The sequence below is a fragment of the Mandrillus leucophaeus genome, unplaced genomic scaffold (assembly GCF_000951045.1).
Source record: "Mandrillus leucophaeus isolate KB7577 unplaced genomic scaffold, Mleu.le_1.0 Scaffold616, whole genome shotgun sequence".
Classification (NCBI taxonomy): Eukaryota; Metazoa; Chordata; class Mammalia; order Primates; family Cercopithecidae; genus Mandrillus; species Mandrillus leucophaeus.
This window is the reverse complement of record NW_012106653.1, coordinates 348,211-372,111: the sequence shown is the minus strand read 5'-3', so window position 1 is coordinate 372,111 and position 23,901 is coordinate 348,211. Positions and strand designations below refer to the sequence as shown.

General features: G+C 39.8%; 1 protein-coding gene and 1 long non-coding RNA gene across 2 annotated transcripts in view; both read left to right on the top strand.

Annotated features, from left to right (window-relative positions):
* Positions 1–23,901, top strand: part of KCNB2 (potassium channel, voltage gated Shab related subfamily B, member 2) — a 393,327-nt gene that overhangs the window by 155,427 nt on the left and 213,999 nt on the right. The gene's annotated exons all lie outside the window — the stretch shown is intronic.
* Positions 21,424–23,901, top strand: part of LOC105553904 — a 21,256-nt gene continuing 18,778 nt past the window's right edge. Inside the window, exon 1 of the long non-coding RNA XR_001008235.1 lies at positions 21,424–21,480. This is a non-coding gene — a long non-coding RNA (uncharacterized LOC105553904). The remainder of the gene's footprint in view (positions 21,481–23,901) is intronic.

The window sequence follows — 23,901 nt, the reverse complement described above, 5'->3', positions numbered from 1 at the left end:
AAAGTGGAGTTCAGAAAAGCAAGTAACTTGCACCAAATTAACTATTAAGGGGTATTACTACCCTAAAATTTTGCCAGGGGTCTTCCATCTGAAAGGAGTTACTGAAATGGCAAAACTATTATAGCTCTTTCTTGGATACACTGTCATAGAAAGCTGGTGTGTGTTGAAAAAACGGCCAAGTAATCCTAGACAAAGGGCGCAGGTAAGATGAGCAGTGTGTCCCCAAAAGGACCTCAGCTTTCGAAGGGACTCTTCTACCTAGCACTTGGTTATGGATCTGTTGATGGGAGTGCATCATGGATTTTGACTCAAAGTGTTGGTTTCAAACCATTAACTACGACATTTTTAAAAAGTAAAAAAATAAATAAGTAAAGCTATGGAGTAGGCTTCAAGATAAATCAGGAGTTACTCTCTTGAGTGATCTCTTTAAAGATGAGGAATTTAGCAGTGACTCCAAATACAGTCATCCTTCAGTATACACAGGTCTTGATTCCAATCCTTCCTCTCCTTCCACAGGTAACCAAAATCTGCAGATGCTCAAGTCCCTTATATGAAACAGCATAGCATTTGCATGTAACCTATGCACACCCCCCTTATACTTTAAATCATCTCTAGATTCCTTATAATACCTAATACAATGTAAAGGCTATGTAAACATTTGTCATACTGTATTTTTTATTTGAATTTTTAATTGTTGTATTGTTATTTTTTTCTTGCTTTTTTCCCAAATATTTTTCATCTATAGTTGGTTGAATCCTCAGATGCAGAACCCATGGGTACAGAAGGCTGACTGTATGAAGTTGTGGGAGGTAATAAAGCCTATGGTGGTTTAAATCTTATTTAGCTCAGATGGACCCTGTCTTTCTGCATGAGTGAGTCCCTTTGACATCTTTTCTCACTTCCTCACTGTGTTCTTCAGCTAATCATTTTTGGAGACTGAAGCTTGAGCTATTTACAGTAGAGTGATTTAGCTGAAGATTTATTATGCCTGGAACCTTTTTCTTGAGATGGCCCCTCTCTGTTGCATACAGGCTTCATAAAGTTGTCTAAGCCCACCTACTTATCTTGTACTGATTTTATATGTAAGAACCATCTCCCATCCATTAACTCCATCAAGGAATTCCCTCCCATACATGGTCCAATCCAGTTTATCTGGTAGAATGTAAAGTCAGAGTAATGACGGATGACATTAGAAGGCATTTAGGCTAGATCTCACTCATGGAGAGAAGGGAAGTAAAGATTAATAACCTCGGAGACTCTGTGCCTCGGCAGAAGTAAATCTCACCGGCATGTTGTGCAACTGTCTGTAAAGATGGAAGTGAGGGAGGTGTTTTTTCAACCTGCTGTAAGTTTGGGTGTAGTGTAGTGGTAGGGTAGCTCATAGACAGGAGGAACCCACTCAAAGTTTGTTGGCTGGTGGAGGAAGACAATCAAGCCAAGTAAACCACAGCGTCTGGAGAACATGGGTGTCCGTGGATCTTAAGAGACACCGGAGTTGGTTTGTATGACATGTGTAGCATGAGAATGAAGTGATTGTTACCAGGTGTCTGATAGCAGATAATGGCACCCCAAGCTCCCTCAATGGGAGAACTGAGAGTGTAAACAAGAGGCTCAGTTTTTAAAGACCTGAGGTGCTATGTGAGTTATTCAGACAGGTTCAGAGTCATAGAGACAAGACGACGACCAGGTTCCTGACTGAGCTATTACATGGAGAGTCAGTTAGAAGACTAGGGCAGAAGGCCCATTCCTAGATCTGAGGCTCCCCTATTGGAAGAGCTGGCTAGGGAAGGAAAGATGGCAAACAGAGACTCCCAGAGAAGTCCCCTCCGGGGCCAAGGCAAAACTGAAAGACTGAAGAAGCATGCATCTGGTCAGCATAGAGTGCAGGTATCTGTTGAACTGAGTCTAAAACCCTTCTGAAGAAAGACTCTGATGCTTCCCTTCTCTCACTAAACTCAGTCAAAGTCCTGAGTTTCCACAATTAAAAATAATTGCTATGAACAATTGTAGCATTGTTCTGATAGCTAAATATTGATACTTGGTTATGGATCTGTTGATGAAAGTGCATCATGGATTTTGGCTCAGAGTGTTGGTTTCAAACCATCAACTACAACATTTTTAAAAAGTAAAAAAATAAATAAGTATAGTCCACAGTGACCCATGTTAAATAAAATGCCTTTTCTTTAAGGTGACTGTGAATTGTTCAGGCATCAGGATTGCGTTTTAATTTCCCCAGAAAGGCAAATTACCAGTTAGTGTCATGGTGCCAGGTTTTTCCTCATGCATATAGGCACAGGGATTTATAGCTTTTTACAAAACCATTTCTGGAATCTTATTGTTTCCATCTATACACACTGCTGTGCTGAACACTCCATGAGTTAGGAAAATAAATATGACTGGTCTTTTCATTGTCTCACATGTAATAAAAATGTCCTATGTGCTGATATTTTTTGTGTACTATAAGACCCCCTTTGAAGAAGAGGGATGGGCAAAGTTGCCACAAATTTCTTAAAATAACAATTGGGCCTCATTGCTTTAAATCACATACTTCTCAAAAAAAAATATTTCCAGAAATTAACCTGCTTTAAGCTACCCACAGTCCCCGTCTCTGTTCATGAATCTCTGTTTGTTGAGGGTGTGTGCTACTCATTGCCTGACTGGTTCTCTGCTGAATTGCTCTTCTGTTTTGCTGCCTACTTCCTGTGATCAGTTCTAGGACTTCTTTGTTAAATACCAACCTTGTACTCCATTCTGCATATTACCTTGTAAAAGTTAGTGCTTTCCAATTAGTACTTTATGGGCTAAGTAGGAACCACGAGAGGTTATTTAATCTCAAACCTTGCCTTCATAGGGCAGAAGTAAACCATCCCAGAGAGGTAAGAACTTGAATTACAAAGACATCCAGAGAAAGTAACTTCACAACTTTCCTTGCTAACCCACTTTAATGTTTTAAAAGATAATAACCCTCATAGTCAGAAAGTGGTTCTGCTTAAAATATTTAATTTAGGTTCCTCATGCTGCAATTTAAATTCTTCTTGGGAGCCCAGAGAGGATGAAAAATAGTTGGTGGATGCCTTTATGTTCCAAAGGAACCTCCTAACTGTCCCTGTATTTCTCTTCTTCTAACAACCTGATCGTTGATCTGCAAGCATAGCTATTTGTTTGGTTGGGTTGCTTGGGTCTTTTCTTTCATCTCCATTTCCACAGAGCCCCAAATGGAACAAAAGGAGGCATGGTGTGTCAGTGATATGAGCTAGACAGTATCAGAAGCCCTGACCCCACTCCCACAAATACATGTTTCAGGGGAACATGCATCTCCACACATACGGAAGTCCTGCCAACATTCAACACCCATAAAGAGGCTATGCAGAACTCAAGAATGAAAAGTGGTATACCGTCCGAATAAGAAAACAGAACATGAGTAAGGTTTAATGTTTTTCCTGCTCACAGTGTTGTTGCTGTTCTTTTCTAATTTTCCTAACCATCTAGATATGATTTGGGAAATACATGCTTTTGCTTTCAAGGAAATCATCAATTAAGGTCTCAGCCAGCAGGAAACAGACCACAGAACACATTCACATTAGGGTGATTTGAGGGCAGTGCAAAAAAAGGGACTCTTTACGAAGGTGGAGAGGGAGAAGGGAGCCCCAAGAGGTGTTGTTTAGTGGCTCTCTTACTACCCAGGGCCTGAAGAGTTGAGGAAACCCGAACCCAGCCACAGAAGGACTGTGTATAGAGAGACCCAGACACGAGCTGAGACCTGGGGCCATGGAGGCATCCAGACCAGTGTGATGCCATAGCCCACTGCAACCAGTCTCTCCCCAGCACACCCAATGGCTAACCCCAACAGGATGCTGGAGTGCAAGGGAAACTGCTGCTGTGGTCCAGTCCAGGCAGACTTCCAGGGCCAGAGCAAGATATCGGGAAGGGTGGGGAGAGGACGTGGGGAGCAAATGAAAGATTTCCAGTGCAGATGATAAGAAGAAGTGTGGCTGCTTATGAGAAGTGGAATTTGTGTTCTCTATTTGGCTTAGTTTCTTTTTTCTTTGGAAAGGACATTATTTCAACAGTGCAATTGTTGGACAAACAGCTAAGCACTCGTGGAGGTGAATCTGCAATTTTGTTCTAATTTGCTGAGATCATCTAAAATGACTTATCTTAGTACAATAAGGAATCAATAGTTGAGTATGGACTGGAAGTTGCCATTGATTTCAGAGAATGCCATCTTCTGGTGCATTATCATAGAGTTAATGCTTCTTTCATCAAGGGTAGAAGCAAGCCTCAAATCTCCCTGCAAGCTTTTCTGTACCAGTGTTAATTATTCAGACATTTTACCCTTTAACAGTGGAAAGACTGATTACTTTTCAGTCTTTGATATCAGTATCTCCATGAGTCTGCCTGTCCCTCGCTCCCCTCAGCCAAGAATCAAATGCAGACTTGTTTTATATCAGAGTCATGTGGTTAAATATCTTTCCTAGTTCCTACCTTTGGAACTCACAATAATGTCTTTTTGCCTCTATTTTTTCTTAATAACGGGAGCAATATGTTTCCAAAGTCTGATACAGTTTAAAGAATGAGAATCTGACATAAGGTTATTCTTATTCCTATCCTATTTTTATCTGCAGCCTTAGTTACACGAGAGATTTTAGAAATCAAACTCTCTCCCAGGATCCGCCTTTCTACCTCACAGATATCAGTAGCCTAACACATAACTTGGCTATATATCCTGCCAGATTGTTAAGGAGCCACTAATAAAAAATGGCAGGCACTGAAAAAAGAGACACATTGTTCACCCTTTGATAATACTGCTCTAAGTACTGACATTATTTACTTCCCCTTTACATATTTTCATCAAGCAGCCAGCTGTTTGAGCTTAACCTCTTCAGGTAAATAGATCTAGAAGAACAGAAATAAGACTTTTTTTTTTCTACAGAAAGAAAAACAAAAGTAAAAGAAAAATCTCCCTAAGCTGTCTCTATCACTTTCTCTGTGAAACAAAAAAAATTTAAATTTTCGTTGGCATGTGGTAAGGACAAGAGAAGATTCTCAAAACAAAATTTCCAATTGTGTGAAATGTGGCTAACCTTCTGTATTAGACCATTTTTGCATCACTAGAAAGGAATACCTGAGACTGGGTAATTTATGAAGAAAGAGGTTTAACTGGCTCACAGTCCTGCAGGCTGTACAGGAAGCATGATGCCAGCATTTGCTTGGCTTCTAGTGAGGCCTAAGGGAATTTTTGCTCATGGCAGAAGGTGAAGCGGGAGCAGGTGTGTCACATGGCAAGGAAGAGAGTGAGACAATGAGGGAGAGGTGACACACACTTTTAAATAACCAGATTACTCTTGAACTAACTGAGTGAGAACTCACTTATCACCTCAAGGGGATGGTACTAAGCCATTCATGAGGGATCCACCCTGCTGATCCAGTCACCTCCCACCAGGCCCCACCTCCAACCCGGCCCCACCTCCAACCCTGGGGATTACATTTCAACATGAGATTGGAGGGGACAAACATCCAAACCTTATCACCTTCTTAAAGAACCAGATTCTTGCAGTCTCCCAGCTTTCTTGTCAAGCATGGCTCTGTTTCATGATAAAGGAGCCACTAAGTTACTATGTACCCAGAATGGACAGACGTTTCTTCCAAAGATGCCTCTTAGAGCTGAGTAGTTGCACAGTCATGGGAAATGCCTGGCCTAATCCTGGATGAAGCTGTAAAGTAGGAACTGTTGACTTTGTCACCTCCTGCATTTTCAGTAACCCATACCCCAGGTGTCCATGGCCTTCAGTCTGCACTTCACAGTCCAGGGAGCCTATTGAAGCACCCCCCGTCATCCATCAAAACATTGTTATCCTGGGTGCCCATGCTCTCAGGACCATGTTAGCTGGCAGCTATTTTAGGGAAATAAGGAATAAATTTTCAACCATCCATGAGTGAACTATTTAAATTTTATAAAGGCTTCGCAGAGACCCTAACACAAAGGAAAGTTGGTGATTTAAGGGCAGTTATGCCATCTGGGCCCCTTCAAGTCACATGCCAAAAGATGTGGCTAATACTTTGCACTTCTATTTCATTTCTCATATGTCATCTCTTTCATATCATATAATAATCCCCAAATAAGAAACTAATACTTGAAAATGATAAATGCTTCAACTAAAGACACTAATTAGAGCCAGTCATGAACTGATATGGGAATATGGCCTTAGTTATGGTGCAGGCTCTGCATAGATATATATAACTAAAGAAGAGTATGCGTGTGTGCATGTGTGTGTGTTGAGGAAGAGCAAAAACTAAAAGAAAAGTGGATGGGAAGAGCAAGCAGGCCCATGTACCTCAGTAATGGCAATAGTCAGCGTCACACTGAGCCGACTTACCAGTGGCCTGGCCACAATGTCCCAGACCCAATAGCATAGTGAAACTACACAGGACCCTTCAGTATGGCCAGAGATGCTGTATTATGTATTATGTTACGTCCTTGGTTAGATACAAAGAAAAATTTCTTAAGATGTTATTAACCATCCAAATATACTTCTGAAAATCTCTAGATACTTTAGAAAGAAATTTAAATTTCATCTTAAAATTAAAGTACAGGTTTTCCTGAATGGGAAACAATGGATTAGAAGGTCTCTCAAGGCTATTTAAGCAGATAGAGAAGTCAGAGTGCTGTTTCCTCTTTATTCGTTCATCAATATTATGAACTTCATGGATCAAGATAGGCTAAATTATGCTAGTGACAAACAATACCAGAATCTCGGTGGTCTGCAGTGCCAAGGATTTGTTTCTTGCTCTTGTGTCCATCAGTGATGCTGAGCAGAGGGGCTCTTCTCAGCATCATTCTCACTGCAGGACCCTGACTGATGGAGCAGTCAGTATCTAGGAAGTTACTGATTCTCATGGCAGAGGAAAAGAGAGCTGAATAGAGTCTTGGACTGACAATTGATTACCCTGGACCAGAAGTGGTACTTTCACTTCCACACAAAACTACTTGGCCAGAGCATCTGCACAGCCCAACACAACCGTGGGCGGGCCAGGAAGTGCAATCCTGCCATGCGCCCAGGTGGCAAATACTCCGAAGAGCCAGAAGTATTTGTGAGCAGCACTGCTGACTCCCATGCTGCCTGCTTGTGCCAGGCCTCCTACAAGGCCCAGGCTCACCGTCTCTCCTGCTGTGGCCTGTGCATTCACACTGAAGAGTCTATCCATAAACTGGGAACTTCAGTAACATTTAATAAAGTCTACAATAAAGGATACACAAGAGCATATTGGAGGGAAACCCTTGTTCACTTTTCAAGATTCACAGGAGGTCTTTTAGAGAACATAATATTATATTTATGAAGTACCCTAGAGGATGAATAGGCACTAGCCAGGCAAAGACAAAGATAGTGCACAGGGTTCCTGACAGAGGGCACCGCATGTCCAGAGGCTAACTACTGGGATCTTGGGGGGACCATTTAAAAAGTTAATTAACTTGGGCCAGGCATGGTGGCTTATGCCTGTAATCCCAGCACTTTGGGAGGCCAAGGTGGGTGGATCACTTGAGGTCAGGAGTTCAAGACCAGCCTGACCAAAATGATGAAACCCAATACCAAAAAATATTAGCCAGGCTTGGTTGCAGGCACCTGTAATCCCAGCTACTCAGGAGGCTGAGACAGGAGAATCACTCGAACTTGAGAGGCAGAGGCTGCAGTGAGCTGAGATTGCACCACTGCGCTCTAGCCTGGGTGACATAGTGAGACTCCATCTCAAGAAAAAGAAAAGAAGTGAATTAACTTGCCTTTTGTCCTAATTGATTACTTGTTTAATATGTTACTTATTCTAAATATATGCTCAAATATCCTTTTAATTTGCCTTCATTTAATGATGACCACTTTCCATAAAAGAAAAAGCACATAGCTGGTAATAGATATTTTATCTTTTAGACTCATATGAGCAATCTTAGTGTAGAAAGAGTAGGAAATGAGGTGACAGGAGAGAGGAAAGGAAAAGGGAGAGAAGAAGCAGCATATTTTTAAGGACATGTCAGGTGCCACATCAGGCTGTAAGACCCCCAGTCTTAGTGGTGAAATGGATAGTAGTGTCTTACTCACAGGTTCCTATTTCACTGGCAGGTTTCTTACCCTCTTTTATCCTATGATATGCTTTTTGTTTTGAAGAAAGTTGGCCTGGTGGCATAACTCAGAAGGCCAGACTGCTCTATCGGCCAGTCCTGTGACCTGGGCTAACTTTTGGTTGGATAATGTGGTTTTCTTTGGTACCAATTATAAAACAGGAGCTATCACTGACTGGATGCTTATTGAATGCCCCAGTCAGTGGTCCCAAATTTACATCTATTATAGCTTATGTGCTTCAGTATTCTTATATTTAATAACCACTTTGTCAGAAAATTATTCATTTTGACAATAAATCTTTAAGGTGAGTATTGTTATGAGGTTCCTCCCCTCTTTCTTGTGAATAAGAAAATCGAGGCTTACAGAATACTGTGGGAATAAATTGGCTGGGTCATAAGATGAGATTTTTTCCCCCACCTTTCAGTAGATCTGAATAATTACCTCAAATGTCAAGATAAGGGTTATGGCAAATAGTAGCAACAAGAGACTTAAGAAAACATCTCAAGAGAGGCAACAGTGTTTGTTTGTTTGTTTGTTTTGTTTTGTTTTCTTTGCTGATAAGTTAGACCTGGAATCAAGTCTAACCTTGCAATGGGAATACATGGAATATTCTCTCTAATCACTGTTTTAAACTCCTTTTGATATTTCCCTCGACCTTCACATAACCCATGGTTTTAGCCACATCCATAAGGAAAAACTCAATTCCCAGTAAATCCTGACTTTTCCATGTTCTTGTGGAAATAGTGGAAGCACTGGGAAGATATGACCCTGCTCTCCTAGTCTTTGAAACTCAATTTTCTTGGGGACACCAAGCATAAAACAATCTACTTTGTCTATCTTTTAATGTACAGAGAATAATGACATTCCTTTCATCTCAGATCTTTCCTGCTGAAAATATTCTCTTGTATTTATTGCTAAATAGATTTATTTAGCAATTAGGTACTTACCAGTTTAGTTTGCCAAGTGGCTGGAGTTTTCATATATATATATATAAGCTCTAGATTGCCCCTTACTTTCTGTCTGCCTAAGTCATTATAAATGTCCTCCTATTGGTTTCCTTTTAATTTAAAAGTAGAAAAAAGCTTCTGGGCCTGAGAGTTCAACACTTTCCTCCTTTGCTCTGCTTCCTCACCATCTACCAGGGAGGCATCATGAGCAGGGAGTGGCAGCTGGCACTTGCAGTACTTTAGTGGCTTAAAAAAAATAAAACAAAGCAAAAGAATGAAAAAAGAAAATTCGATTCTAATTGAAAAACAATAAGCCAAAAAGACAAAAGGAAAATTCTAGGAAAAATGAATTTCATGAGAAAATATAACAGGAAAAAAAGTGGTTAAGAAGCAGATGGTAAGATGGCCAGTTTTTCCTGTCTGTATTCTGAAGAAAACCCTCAGAGGCTCTGAAGCATTCATGATGGTGCTCCTTGATGTCTATGAAAAATGGAGCCCAAAGCAGTTAATGACCAAGCCTGGGCTAATTACCCATTTTATCTCCCTGCACGTTTCAGTCTGGCCTCAACACACTGTACCGTAAGTTTTTAAGTATATATTTATGCTGTCTTCTTCAGAGATGAGCTGTTAGCCACTGAAATTTCAAACATGATTAAGTCCTAATCTCTCAAGATATACTGATACCTTGGTGCTTGGAAGGAGATACATTAGCCGGTCAGTTTACTGAGACTCAGTTCAGAGGTGTCAAAAAGCAAGAGATAATGGTCGTGTATGGAAGACATGTATTCGTCTTTCCATTTCCTCATCCGTTCTGGAGAAAACCTCTCTGCATCTTAGTCCTTGCTGTTTTGCTGTAATTCTTCAACTGACAGTGGTTTCTCTAAATTTCCATCAGACTATGTCTTTCCCGATTTCTTTCAACTCATTTTCAAAAGGAATCTTCCTTTCAAAAGCCCTTCATGGTCAAGTTTATCTCCTTGCAAAACTTTTCGCAAGTCTCCACAAACACTCTTCCTGTCATATTTGTTTCCTCACTGTAGTCACCCTTTCTGTTTACTTCTCTTGTCACCTTCATCATAGTGCATTACACTTAGTTGTCTGTACTCTCTCCCCTACTCTGTCATGGGTCCATTCATCTTGGCATCCACAGGGCCCAGCACAATGACTAGCACATAGTAGACACTTGATAAAAACTAGTTGAATGAGTGAATGAACATAATGAACACTGGTTGGGTTTCATCATTTGACAGACATTTATTGAGCAACTACTGCATGCCAATGTACTCAATCTCAATAACATATGACCCACCCTAGATACTATAAATTATCAGTGAATCTAAATACTTTTCATTATAACGCTCATGCTTTTCCAAGTGCTTAGATATACATTTTCTTAGTAAGTTTTCTTCCATTTCTATTAAGTCTTCACATTTTGTTTTGTACTGTGTAGATACAATAAAACTAGCTGATCAGAGCTTTTTAAAAGAATAGTAAGAGAGAGATGAAGAAGTTTCATTTAACCTTGGCCTTGAATTCACAAAGAACTCCAAATTTGGACTTTGTCGTAATCTCTAAGTGAAGCTATGCCTACATTAAAGATACACTAAAAAAACTGAAACTTTAAAATTGAAACTGAAACATCATCCAACATCATCCTTTTATCCCATTCTTGGCTCACACTGCCTCTGGTGTATATACTGCTATTTCTATGACACACGTTTCTTTATTGGATCTCTCTCAAGCCCAGCCTACATATACCACATCATCTGGGTTTTACTGTCTTTGCTGGTGAACTCTGCTGAATGGTGATAATGTGGGAATGAGTTCAGTGTGGTCTTTCCGCCTTTAAAATAGAAGCATCATGAGGGCAAAGACCTCTTCTCTTATTCCAGCCATATTCCCACTATCTAACAAGAAATCTGGTAAATAATATGTCCTCAATATTGTTACATCTCTGCTACCTAAAAGAAAGTGAGAGTAAGGTTATTGATTGGGTTAATATAAGAAACAAAGGAAAAATAAGATATCAAAGGAAACAGTGGCTCAGTGGTCACTATAGAGCCACTCATCCCTGGTGCAAGACTCTACAGTTAACTCTGTGCCCTCACAGACGTGAAATCACCTTACTCAGACCCCACCCTGCACCATCATTCTCATTTAACAAATGCAGACATTGAGTCTGCATGGAGCAGCAAGGGTCTGGAATCAGTCATGTGGCTTGAAGTTCCTTGTTCTACCCACTACTGTCCCCAAAAAGCAAACATGCACCTTCCTCTTTGATATAACTAGGCAATAGAAACTTGAACCTATGGCTTCTGTGCTCCTTCACTGAGCTCCAGACCTAAATATATAGCCACCAACTGGACACTTTCCCCTGGAAGGCCCAAGAGCAAGCTGTCTGAGACTAAATGCACCCTTTTCTCCCTTGACAGTCCGTGCTTGATCCATTTCCAGCATGTGCTCTTAGTGATAAGCACCACGGTTTTCACAGCTATGCCAGCTGGGAACCCCAGGATCCTCCCTGAAGTCCCCTTGCCAGGTCTATGAAAGCTATTGTCAAATCCTCTTCATTTGCCTCCACACTTCCTCTCAAATCTGACCACACTTTCTCTACCACCATCATCTGTCCGGGCTATCCTGGTGGCCAACCACCATGGCAGCATGCACCTCCTCACCAACCTTCCTGCACATTCTCTGGCCCCTCTTTCAGTCTGTTCTGCACCTGGCAGGCAGAATGATCTTCCAAACTTTAAATCTTACCTGCCAAGATCCTTCTTCAAATGGTTGGATGGCTTCTCATTGCTTGTACAATTAAGGCAAATCACCATGTTGCCCAAAGGACCTGCTGCCTACCTCCCTCTCCCACTACCCTCTGAACCAGCCACGGGGCCTTCCCTCCTTCCCTGGGATTTGCAGCGCTCCCCTCTAGCCCAGAGCCTTTGCCTGTGCTGGGCCCTCTGCTCAGACTGCTCTTTCCGCTCTCTTTGTCTAGCTAACACCTGTTATTCCTTTATAGTACTTTTCAGAGTTGCAGCTTATGGGGTCATTGAATCAGTGCCTGTAAGCTCCAGAAGTTCAGGGTGTGTGTCTCTTTCTGCTCACCCGGCACAGTAGATGCTGATTAAATAAATGGACAAAATGGTTCTAGGCTTATGCAAGTTAAAGTAGACTTTGCTCTAGATGCCGAGAATACCTCTGTTTTTTCAGAAAAGTTAGGGAGTTAAATTAAAATAAGCATGCCTAGAAATCTGTTGACAAAGTCAACTACATTAAATACAATATAAGAATTATGAATGAACAAATTCAACAAAAGTATTTAGTGCCTACTATGGAGAATGCTAGGTTTTGTACATACGCCAAGCCCTGTTCACATTCTCCTAGTCCAAGCACACAGAAAACCTTATCGTTAGAAAAAGCTCTATCTTTTTCTCACCAGTCACTTGAAAACTTAAACTGCCCAAAGTGCTGAGAAGAGCCAACCTCCCTTCTTCTTTTGACATTAGTGATGTTATAGACAGTGCATATTCTTGCAAGGAGAATTAACATTTGCCTGAGAGGACTGAGAAGTATTTGATTTGAATATGTCTAGTAATTTGGAATTTTTGCTTTTTATACTGTTTGATTATGAAATGTTTAGTTAATTAACTTGGCAATTGGACAGGGAGATGCACAGAAGTGAAATTCCTCTTAAATTACTCACCCTCCATGCCTCGCTTTAAGTAGAACATCAGAATGATTGCATTAATGCATGCTGAGGGTATGCTTGGCACAAGGTGCCTATTTGAACTAAAACATATTTAAAATGGGGTAACACTAGAACTAAAGAAACTAAAATTCTTAATAGTCACTAAAAAACTAAGCCTTGTTGTACCAAATGAATTGACCATCCTTATTTCTTTAGTGTCCGCTATAAAAACCATCTCTTGACAAACCTCAGACTGTGTGCCTTCTCACAGAAGTGATTGTTCTCATGGCCTCCCTGGAGCCCCAAGCCCTCCTGAGTCCCATACTCCCGCTCCTGGGAGACCCAGTGGGCTCTGTTGTCATGTTGGTAACCACTCAGCTTCCTGGTGTCAGTCCCTCCTCTACCTAGCTTCAGACACTAGGTAGAATTGTTTCCCTTACTCTCACAATCTAAGGGCCCCAAATGCAAAAGGCCCGATGTGGTCATGTTTTCCAATCCAAATCTGTTGGACATGCACTTTTTCAGAGACCCAAGAAATGGTAGAATTTTCCAAGCCCACCCTAGGACATTCAGTTATGGAAACATCCTGAACCAGATTTCTGTCACTGGCAATTATCTAAAGAGGCTAGAGGGCTTAGCTGTGACTTGTTAAATTAGAGCAAGTACACTCTGTGTGTGCATTTCTACCATGATCACTTCCTGTATCAATTTTTTGGGGGCAGATTATGAGTAACCAATTTCTCCCTGGCTGTTGTATCACAATGTTTACATCTTGTGTCTGGGAAATGTCACTGCTTTCCTCATTCCTTTATTCAGGTTCAGAGTACCTTCCTCATATGAGTTAGAGCTTCTCATCTTCTGCTCAATTAGTCTCTGGTCCTTTTATTTGCTCTGCCCTCTTGTCATAGTGTTATAGCAGTATTTCATCTTCCTTGAGGATATCACGTGTCACTGTCTGCTTTATATTTTTATTGTGTACCCACAGTTCTGTAAATTAAATATGAGTGAGTGGTTATGGCCAGGAAAATCAATCTTTAAACAAATTAATATTTCAATGCCAGTTGTACAGCTATTCCTCCATTTAATGTGTGTCTTGGCTTACAAATGGAGGACAAAGAATGTATCACTTTGGAAAAACTTAAATCAAAGTGAAGACAAAGAAAGCAAGCCAAATATGCCATAAGACTTTGAAGCTGAGTGTTGGAGGAGAGCTAGTGCCTTAATTGGTGGAGTCCAGCTCTTTTAAGACAAACAGCTGCACCTTTATTTGATCTCTTTTCCGGCCATTTCATTTTCATGATATGGAAAGTAGAATATGAATCACCATACCTACCTAAAATTGCCAAATACAATATTAAGACACCTGGTTAAATTTGAATTTCAGATAAATAACAATAGTATGTATGTCTCAAATACTGCATATGACATACTTATACTAAAATTAGGTATAACTGAAGTTCAAAGTTAACGATGCATCCTGTATTTTTTTCTTGCTAAATCTTGTAATTCTACCAGATTGGGCAGTTGTGAGAAATTAAAGCAATTTCTTGAGATAATGTAAATGGAAGGATCTAGCATAATACCTAACACACAACAAGTAAATATATTAATTTCCCTTTCCTTTACTAGAAAGTCACAGGTTGTCATTCTGATAATAATTTTTTTTTTACTCAGAGAAATGGTTTAGTTTTGGGAGCTTTAGCACCAAAGACATGCTACTTTTTATTTTTTATTTTCCTAACCTTGGAGATATCACATTTACTTCCGCAAAATTGTTTTAAGATTTAGTTCTCTTTACATCTCTAGAAAATCAATCACTCCCCTTCTCCATTTAAAAAATATGTTTAAAAAAGAAAATTATTATTTTGTTTGCAGCAAAAGAATAATTTTTCTCCCCCACTAGATTATTCCAAAATTAAAATACAGGCAAGAAATGCCAGGTATTTTGAAATTTTCCTGTCTTGATTGTACTTCAAACAGGGTGTTTGTGGCAAATGTACATATTTTATTTCCTTCTCTGTCTAATGAAAGATATTTCTATCATTATTTGGAATAGTTCTAGGCATGGAGCCAGCACATTGTTTACTAACAGTTTAAAAGAAGAAGAGTTGTAGTGATGGGGCCAACTGAAAGTCAAATTCAGTCTAGCAAATTTTCAAAACTGAACTAACACTTAGGGAAGTCGGCTCTCTTCTGCTCGTAGGAGCATCATAAGTTTTCTAGAAGGTGGACTGGCTATATATATACATATATATACGTATATATAAAGTTATGCATTCTTCTGAAATGAACCACTTCTGAAGAGAGAGAGAAAAGAAACTGCCTCAGCTCTCATTGTTCACTTGCTGGACCTCCTTTCCAGCCCTCATCCTTCTGCCCAGACTGTGAACTCCTTAGGAGCAAGGCTTATCTCATTTTTTCCTTATACGCACAGTAACTTACACACAGTAAGCCCTTAGTAATGATTTGCGAATGGAATTAATTTTGAATGAACTGACTATACGATTTGTTTATCCTAAATTAATTTTTTAAAAGGCCTCTAAAAGCACGTACCCTTTTGTCCAACAGTTCTATACATTTATGCCAAGGGCAGAGGACTTTACATTTGCAAAGATATGTGATGAGGATGTTTATCACAACTTTATTATACTACTGCAAAGTGCAAACAACCTAAACATCTACTGTGAACTGAACTGCATCCCCCTGCAAATTCATATGTTGAAGCGTTAACCCCCAGTGTGCTGGTAGTTGGAGATGGGACTTTTAAGAGGTAGTTAGGTTAAGGTAAGATAAGGACGTGGAGCTCCCATCACGGGGTTAGTGCCTTTGTGAGAAGAGACACCAGAGAGCTTGCTCTCTATCTCACCCTGCCATGTGAGGACATAGCAGGATGGTGTCCAACAGCAAATCAGGAAGAGACCCCTCTGGAGAAACCGACCATACTGGCACCTTGATCTCAGACTTCTAACCTCCAGAACTATGAGAAAATAAGTTTTTGTTGTTTAAGCCACCCAGTCTATGGCATTGTGTTATGGCAACCCATGCTGATGAAGACCAATATCGAAGAGTAGGAAATTGGTTATATAAATCATAGTAAATACATACATAGATGATTGTGTGGTCATTCTTTAGCAGGCTTGTAGTATGAGAACATTTTCATTATGTTTAAGTGAAAAGCCACACTATAAGACAGTATTAACTATGGTACTATTTTTTATAAAAACTAATTTATATACACATATGACATATCCAATTTATTTAAAAAATACAAGGTCATATGTCAAAATGTGAACAAATAATTGTTTCTAAGAGATTGAATTACAGGTTATTTTTCTTTCATTTTTCTTTGTGCTTTACCAAATTTACAAGTTCTGTATTTTAAATCTTTTTTACTTTTGTAATCACGAAAATCAATTAAGAGATTTTTTTTGTGGGTTGTTGTTAATGAGCCAACATCCATTCCAGGAAGTGACGTTGAAAATGAAGAGGCAACTCAGGAGGTACCTTCAGGAGGTACCTTCTCAGACCCAGGAGTCTTGCCGCATGAGAACTGAAAGTTCCCAGCTCCAGCCAGTAGCCTCTTGATGTACTAAGAGACAGAGTTCAGAGCTCTGATAGCAACATGAACCTCACCTAATGAAAATGCTCTCTATTTGCCTCTCTTTCTGCTTTTTATCTAATCACTATTCACTTGCCAATTTCCTGGATATTTTTGCTCATTGGATTAAAAAGACTAGTAAGCTAAAAAAGAACTAGGAAATCTTTAACAAGTTGAAGCAGAAAGATTTTTTAATGAGCTAAAGAGACTTTTAGAAATGGAAACGAAATGAAGAGAAATGTTTCAAGCAGAAAATGACTTGACTTCTTTATTCATCCCCCCCAGACCTATTTTAAATCCCCAGTACACTCACTCATTTGCCTAATTTCCACACAATTTGAAAATTTGTTTAGCTATCAAATATTTTAGCAATAAAGCTGAAAACTCAGAAATAGGGATAACAGTCTCATCTTCCATTCTCTATTGCAGTAAGCTCATTAACCAAAACTTTTGCTCCTCTTTTCTTTGTTCTTTTTTGTCGTACAGCTCATTATAGTAGCACATATGTATAGCTTTACTGCACTGTTATAAAATGAAAGCATTTTTATAGCTTCCATTCAAAAACCAAGTGGAGCTACCAGTCTATGCATTTGCTAGGTGACCTTCAGCCCTCAGCGTAGATAAAGTCTTTATACCTTGGCATCTTGTTTGAAGTATTGGCAGTCTGTATGTAATTGGAAAGGCTTTGGTTCTCTTACATTGTCACAAAATATGTGAAGTAACCATTAGCCAGGAGAATTACATAGACTTCCTGTGAAATGGCTGATGGCACACAAATTCATAGCAGAATAAGTCACAAGGAAGATTAGACAAGAGATCATATATCATGATTGAAAAACACAGAACGTAACATTGAAGATCCTTTATATAATAAGGAAATATACTTGCTAGCATTTCTAGGAACTGATTAAAGATTTTTTAGCTATTTTAAAGCATAGTTTTATGGAGTGCACATAAATAATAATCTTAGCGATACGGTACATTTTTCCATTTACAGATTTTATTTGACTACCAGGAATATACCCAAAAATGCAAGGAAAATGAAACTAATTTGGAAAGCATAAAAACCAGTTCAAAACTGCAGAAAACAGAATACAGTCTCCTTGTTGGGTAACTTGTAATTGTTCTGTTACCTGAACCATGTTGCAGTACTGAAATCTTGCAGAAGAATGAAGGCCAACTCTCCTTGTAATTGCAGGGCTTCCAGAAATGTCCCTGTTCTCAGTTTGACTCTGTTCTCTGGACATTTCTGCTCAGTTTTTAACTTAAGAGCATGGAAATAAACATTAACACCATGTATTGTTGACTAAATATTCAGGTCAAATATCTGTATTACTAATGCTTTCATTTAGCCTGATTAGGTATGGCACTCAGTTATTCTTCACAGAGAAGCTGCTCAAGAAATGTCATACAGGATTCCACCCTGTATGGCATTCCATCCTGTTCCTGTTAATCCTGCTTTCTGGTCTTGTTTCTTTGATCTATACATTCATCTATAAGAGCTAGATTAATGAATAATCATTCAGGACTAAAGACAAAGACTAGATCAGACAAACCAATAAACACCTACATGTACATATTTCAAGCACCATACTCTTCTAAAATATAAAATGAGACAGTAGCCCTCAAGGTAGCCATGGTCTGTGACACCAGCAGATGTAGATAGATATCTGTGATATAATATATAATGTGATACATACTATAATGGAGGTATTAATATAAACATGGGAAAATTAGCTGCACCTAAATTAATAATTAATTTTTTACCTTTAAGGCAGAGGGAGAGGGGAGGGAAAGTAATACAAGAGAAGTTACTGAAAAGGAGTAACATTTAGGCTGGGCCTGGAAGAATCATGAGGTCTTTGCCAGAGAAAGCAACACAGGGCATTGCAAAAAGAGCAATAAACCATTTGTTTATAACTGACATTATTCTTCAAAGAATTTGAGGTGAATTTAAGTTAAATAGTTTATCTTGCAATAAAGTACATAAATAAAACTTTAGTGTTAGGAAACTATAAACAAGAGTACAACGTTAAAGACCGGGTTTAGATTAGGATGCACGTGAAGACCATGATGTCTTTCACAGTTAACAAAAGCTGAGAGACAAACCTGTGTCCTGGCAATTAAAGTGATCAAAGAAACTCTTTGTAACTCGGGCTCACTATTTAGTTGTGCTCCAGCTCTGGGTGTCAGCTTGTCATCTGCACAATGAGGAGTTCCTACTGCATAGAGTTGTGGTGAAGATGGTGTAAAGCACATGGCACATAGGAAGTACTGAGGAAATCTCAGTTGACCTTCAGACCCAGTGTACATTGAGTTTGCATATTGTACTGCTAGGAATGCACACCAATACTATTCCAGTGGTCCATTTCCTATTTTTTTAATTTGCAAATATTACTTTGGGCTTCTGCTCCAGCATTTTGATATAGAGGACCCTATAGGTTAAAAACTAACTCTTAAATGCAAACTAACAGGGAGGTCAATTTCCTGACCATGCACGGGTACTCAGAAAGAGAAATCTGCAGTAAATTGTCACATGTGAAGTTTCATTTGATATCAGTATATTCCAGAACATCCTTTCCTCTTAACAAATGTTTGAGGAAGACAAATCCATTTTCATGAAGTACAAAGATAGCTGACAACGTTCAATGACTCCATCTCCTAAGAATATTGGAGTCTTGCTGGGCATGGTGGCTCATGCCCGTAATCCCAGAATTTTGGGAAGCCAAGGCAGGTTGATCATCTGAGGTCAGGAGTTCGAGACCAGCCTAACATGGAGAAACACTATCTGTACTAAAAATACAAAATTAGTTGGGTGTAGCGGCGCATGCCCGTAATCCCAGCTACTTGGGAAGCTGAGACGGGAGAATTGCTTGAACCCGGGAGACGGGGCTTGTGGTGAGCCAAGATCATGCGCCATTGCACTCTAGCCTGGGCAGCAAGAGCAAAATTCCATCTCAAAACAAAAACAAAAACAAAAAAACGGTCTTAATGAGGGGCAGAGAATAAACTTTTAATTTGGTCATTTCAGTTCTTTGATAAACATGGGTAGATAAATTTTCCTGATAATTCTGTGGTGCTGTTGTTTTTGGTGTTGTTTAATGTACAGTTCCTTCTTGATGCTCCTAGACATCATCCCACATAGGAAGCCCCCAATTCTGTCTGTTCCTGAGGGGAGAATGTGTGCTATACATTAGTAGCAAAACTTTCAGAGTCACCTAGATGGTTGGGGAGGAGTTGAGCTTGTTAAGGGCCAACTAGAGCCTTAAGTACATTTACAGTTTTGCTTTTGATACATCTCCCCTCGTGACTTTTCTTATCTGCGAGCAGTCAACCGCCATTCCAAATACATTTCAATAAATTTTAACCTGGATATCTAAAATAACCTTTAATGAAATCTAGATTAATTTGCATTAATTTCAAATTAAATGTCAATTGAATACTAAAATCATATTAGGAAATAACAAAGTGTATAATGCTTATCTTAATGATTGATTAATTATGCCTGTTGTGATTTGCCTTTTTTATGAATCTAGCAAAGTCCTACTGAGTCCTAATAAGGCGATAACTCACAAACTAATTCATTTGTCCTGGTTCCTTCACAGTCAATGTCATTTTTTTTTTTCATTTTCCCTTTTCAATAAACAGTGAAATGTGAAGGGAAAAAAGCAATTAGCTCTTTCTTAGATACTTTTCCTTTGAATACTGAACCTCCAAAGACAAAATGGCAGGGTTAAATCATCTAAGTAAAATATAGTATGTGTAGAGAGAAAGAATATAGCATATAATTTTTTAAAACATCAGAATCATAACGTATAATTGAGCCTAATGTTGAACTTCTGAAGACCAGCCAACTTGGACAATTTCTTATAATCGTATTTTTAAGAAATTGTTCAGATAACTCTCACTAAAACAAACCACCTTAGACTATAAAAAAAAAATTTAGAAAACTTCATACCAGAAGATGTTCTTTTCTACAAAAACAGTGATACAAGAGTTTAGCTTTCCTGACCAGGAAGCCATGGTTAACCCTTCTTCCTATTCCTTCCCTTCTGTTGTGTGTCATCTCACTAAGGGCTAGGAAATGATTGCTGGATGTGAGATGTGGATCCTTAATGATGCTGGTGCAGTGGTCAGAAGCTCACACTTTAGAGAACTGGGCTATAAGAGTGGATTGGATGGAAGGGTGAGTGAGTAGGGAAGATGGAGGGAGTAAGAGGAAAACATCTTGTGTCATACACATATTATCCTATACTTTCAGAGGATGAAATGTTTTGGCTACTCACATATTTCATTTGCAAGAAAGTCATCATATATATCAATGATGAATAGTTCACTTAAGAATTAACATACGATTAAATACACTGAAGACAAAACCATATTGGACATAATTAATTTCTTTTAATGATTCAGAAGGCATTTCAGAATCTGGCAATCCTCATTTTGAACATCAATCATCATTGTATGTTAAACATGGAAGTATCTGCCAAGAGAGTTTGCCCATTAACCAAGTGTTACTGTGCTTTTAAAAATATTTCACAGACAAGAAGACAGCAGCTTCATATCAAAGGTACGAGTTTAGAAGCTGCTTTGGGCAAGGCCACTTGCTCAAGGATAAATATTGTGATGCAGTGTGGCGCTTAGTCACAAGAGAGAGGCAGTGTTCAATGTGAGTGTGAACACATCATTTGACCTTTCTCAGCTTCCATTGCCTCTCAGGCAATGTGGAATGCTAAGGCCACTCCTCTCAGGACAACAATGAGAAATGAAGAGGAGAGAAAAACAGATCATAAATCAATATATGTCACAGAACTTCTAATGGAAAGTGTTCTATGTTTGAACAGAATTGATTTTAGAAATTCTGATTCTTTGATGTCATGCCTGGTAAGCTAGATCTTTGCCAATTTCAGTCTTGTGAGTCTGGGGCCACTTTGGTTTCCTAGGAACCAGCGGCCTAAAGACTGTCTCTGCTGAAGTCATATGTGGATCTGGTAGAACCCATGACTTTAGCTAATTCATCTTTGCAGAATAGAAAAGGTTTCTACACAGTTAGATGTGAGTTGCCTGCTGAATCTCCTCCTTCAGATGCCAAGAGGAAGCCTCTGTTGGAAGTCACTGCAGCCAAGTGGATTCTATCTGGTACAGGGTGTTTTGTTTATTTCCCACAGAAGATGTTTCCTTTTATTCTGTTGGCCTTGGGAGTTGAGCTGTCTGCTGTAGTAGCTTTCTTACTTGTCTGTACAGTTGTCTATTCAGGGGCAGCTTATTATGTGTCTAGCTGCAGGCCTTTAGTTGGAAGGTGCTACTCCTTAGCTAGAACCTGTGAGCACTACAGTTTATCGGTCTGTCAACTCAAACTCTGACTTTAGAAGTGAATATGAGGCAGAGTCTGTTTATGTGACAAACTGCAGTGGTGTAGTGAGTTTTCACTCCGCCCTGACTCTGCTGCTGAGAGGCAGCCCACAGGCTTCTAGGAAATGTCTGGCAACATTGTGCTGGTCACTTTCTATCCTTTGAATGTTTAGACATTGCAAGAAAATGTGACTAATAGAATTGAGATATTTAGTTGACAGCCAGATTTGTTTTTCAAAGGAATTTTGACTGCAAGAATTGATTAGCTAAGAAAGTACTTAGAAGCACCTAGCCAGCCCATATTTACAGCAACTGAGATGTTTCAGCCATTGCTGACGATCCTGTGGACTTGGGGAAAGGAGTAAGTTGCATAAGCATGACTTCCATCTATTAACTGTTTTTCAACCATGCTTGAGATTAATATTAAGTATAAGGTATATTAAAAATAAGATGTGTAAGAGCATCTTGTACCTCTCTAAGACTAGGCTGCCTACTCAGCCCTGGTGCTATGATGGTGCTCCATGAGATGTCCCTATCATAACGTGTATCATCCTGCACTGTTGCTTACCTGTGACTCACCTCTCTCCCCAACTAAAATGTAAGCACTTTGAGAGTAGTAATTTTATCTTTGCATCTCCAGCACCTACCACTCTGCCTGATGTGTTGAAGATGCTAAAAACATAACAGAACAGATAAATGCATGAAAACATAAATTAACATGTAAGAGAAAGGGAGTAAGGAGGAGAAAATAGAGAGAAGGTATGGAAGAAAGAAGAACGGAAGGAGGAAAGGTCATACAAATGTGAAAGTTATTGTTATTTAGTCTGGGCAGATGTTATACTAAGAGTTGTAACTTCATTTATCACCTTTAATCTATGTGTTCTCATAGCATGTTCAGTTTTCAAATAAAAATTTAGCAAAATGATATCCCTTCATTCACTTTTCACTTACATTGTCTTTTTAAAATACAAGCCCTCAGCTGCAGGTCTGTTGGAGTTTGCTTGAGGTCCACTCCAGACCCTGTTTGCCTGGGTATCAGTAGGGGAGTCTGCAGAATATAGAATATTGCTGAACAGCGAGTGTTGTTGTCTGATTCTTGCTCTGGAAGCTTCGTCTCAGAGGTGTACCCAGCCGTGTGAGGTATGAGGTGTCGGTCTGCACCTAGTGGGGGATGTCTCCCAGTTAGGCTACTCAGGGATCAGGGACCCACTTGAGCAGGCAGTCTGTCCATTCTCAGATCTCAACCTCCATGCTGGGAGATCCACTACTCTCTTCAAAGCTGTCAGACAGGGATATTTACATATACAGAGGTTTCTGCTGCTTTTTGTTTAGCTATGCCCTGTCCCCAGAGGTGGAGTCTACAGAGACAGCAGGCCTCCTTGAGCTGCGGTGGGCTTCACCCAATTCGAGCTTCCCGAGGGCTTTGTTTACTTACTCAAGCCTCAGCAATAGTGGGTGCCCCTCCCCCAGCCTCGCTGCTGCCTTTAAGTTAGATCTCAGACTGCTGTGCTAGCAATGAGGGAGGCTCCCTGGGTGTGGAACCCTCTGGGCCAGGTGTGGGATATAATCTCCTGGTGTGCCATTTGCTAAGACCCTTGGTAAAGCACAGTATTAGGGTGGGAGTTACCCAATTTTCTAGGTGTATATCTCAGTTTCTCTTGGCTAGGAAAAGGAATTCCCTTCCCCCTTGTGCTTCCCAGGTGAGGTGATGCCTTGCACTGCTTCAGCTGTCACTGGTCAGACTGCACCCACTGACCAGCACTGACTGTCCAACACACCCCAGTGAGATGAACCTGGTACCTCAGTTGAAAATGCAGAAATCACCTGTCTTCTGTGTCGCTCACGCTGGGAGCTGGAGGCTGGAGCTGTTCCTATTCAGCCATCTCGGGCGCCCCTTTTGCAATCTACTCATCTGACAAAGAGCTAATATCCAGAACCTACAAAGAACTCAAACAAATTTACAAGAAAAAAACAACCCCATCAAAAAGTGGGCAAAGGGTATGAACAGACACTTCTCAAAAGTGGACATTCATACAGCCAACAGATACATGAAAAATGCTCATCATCACTCGCCGTCAGAGAAATGTAAATCAAAACCACAATGAGATACCATCTCACACTAGTTAGAATGGCAGTCATTAAAAAATCAGGAAACAGCAGGTACTGGAGAGGATGTGGAGAAATAGGAACACTTTTACACTGTTGGTG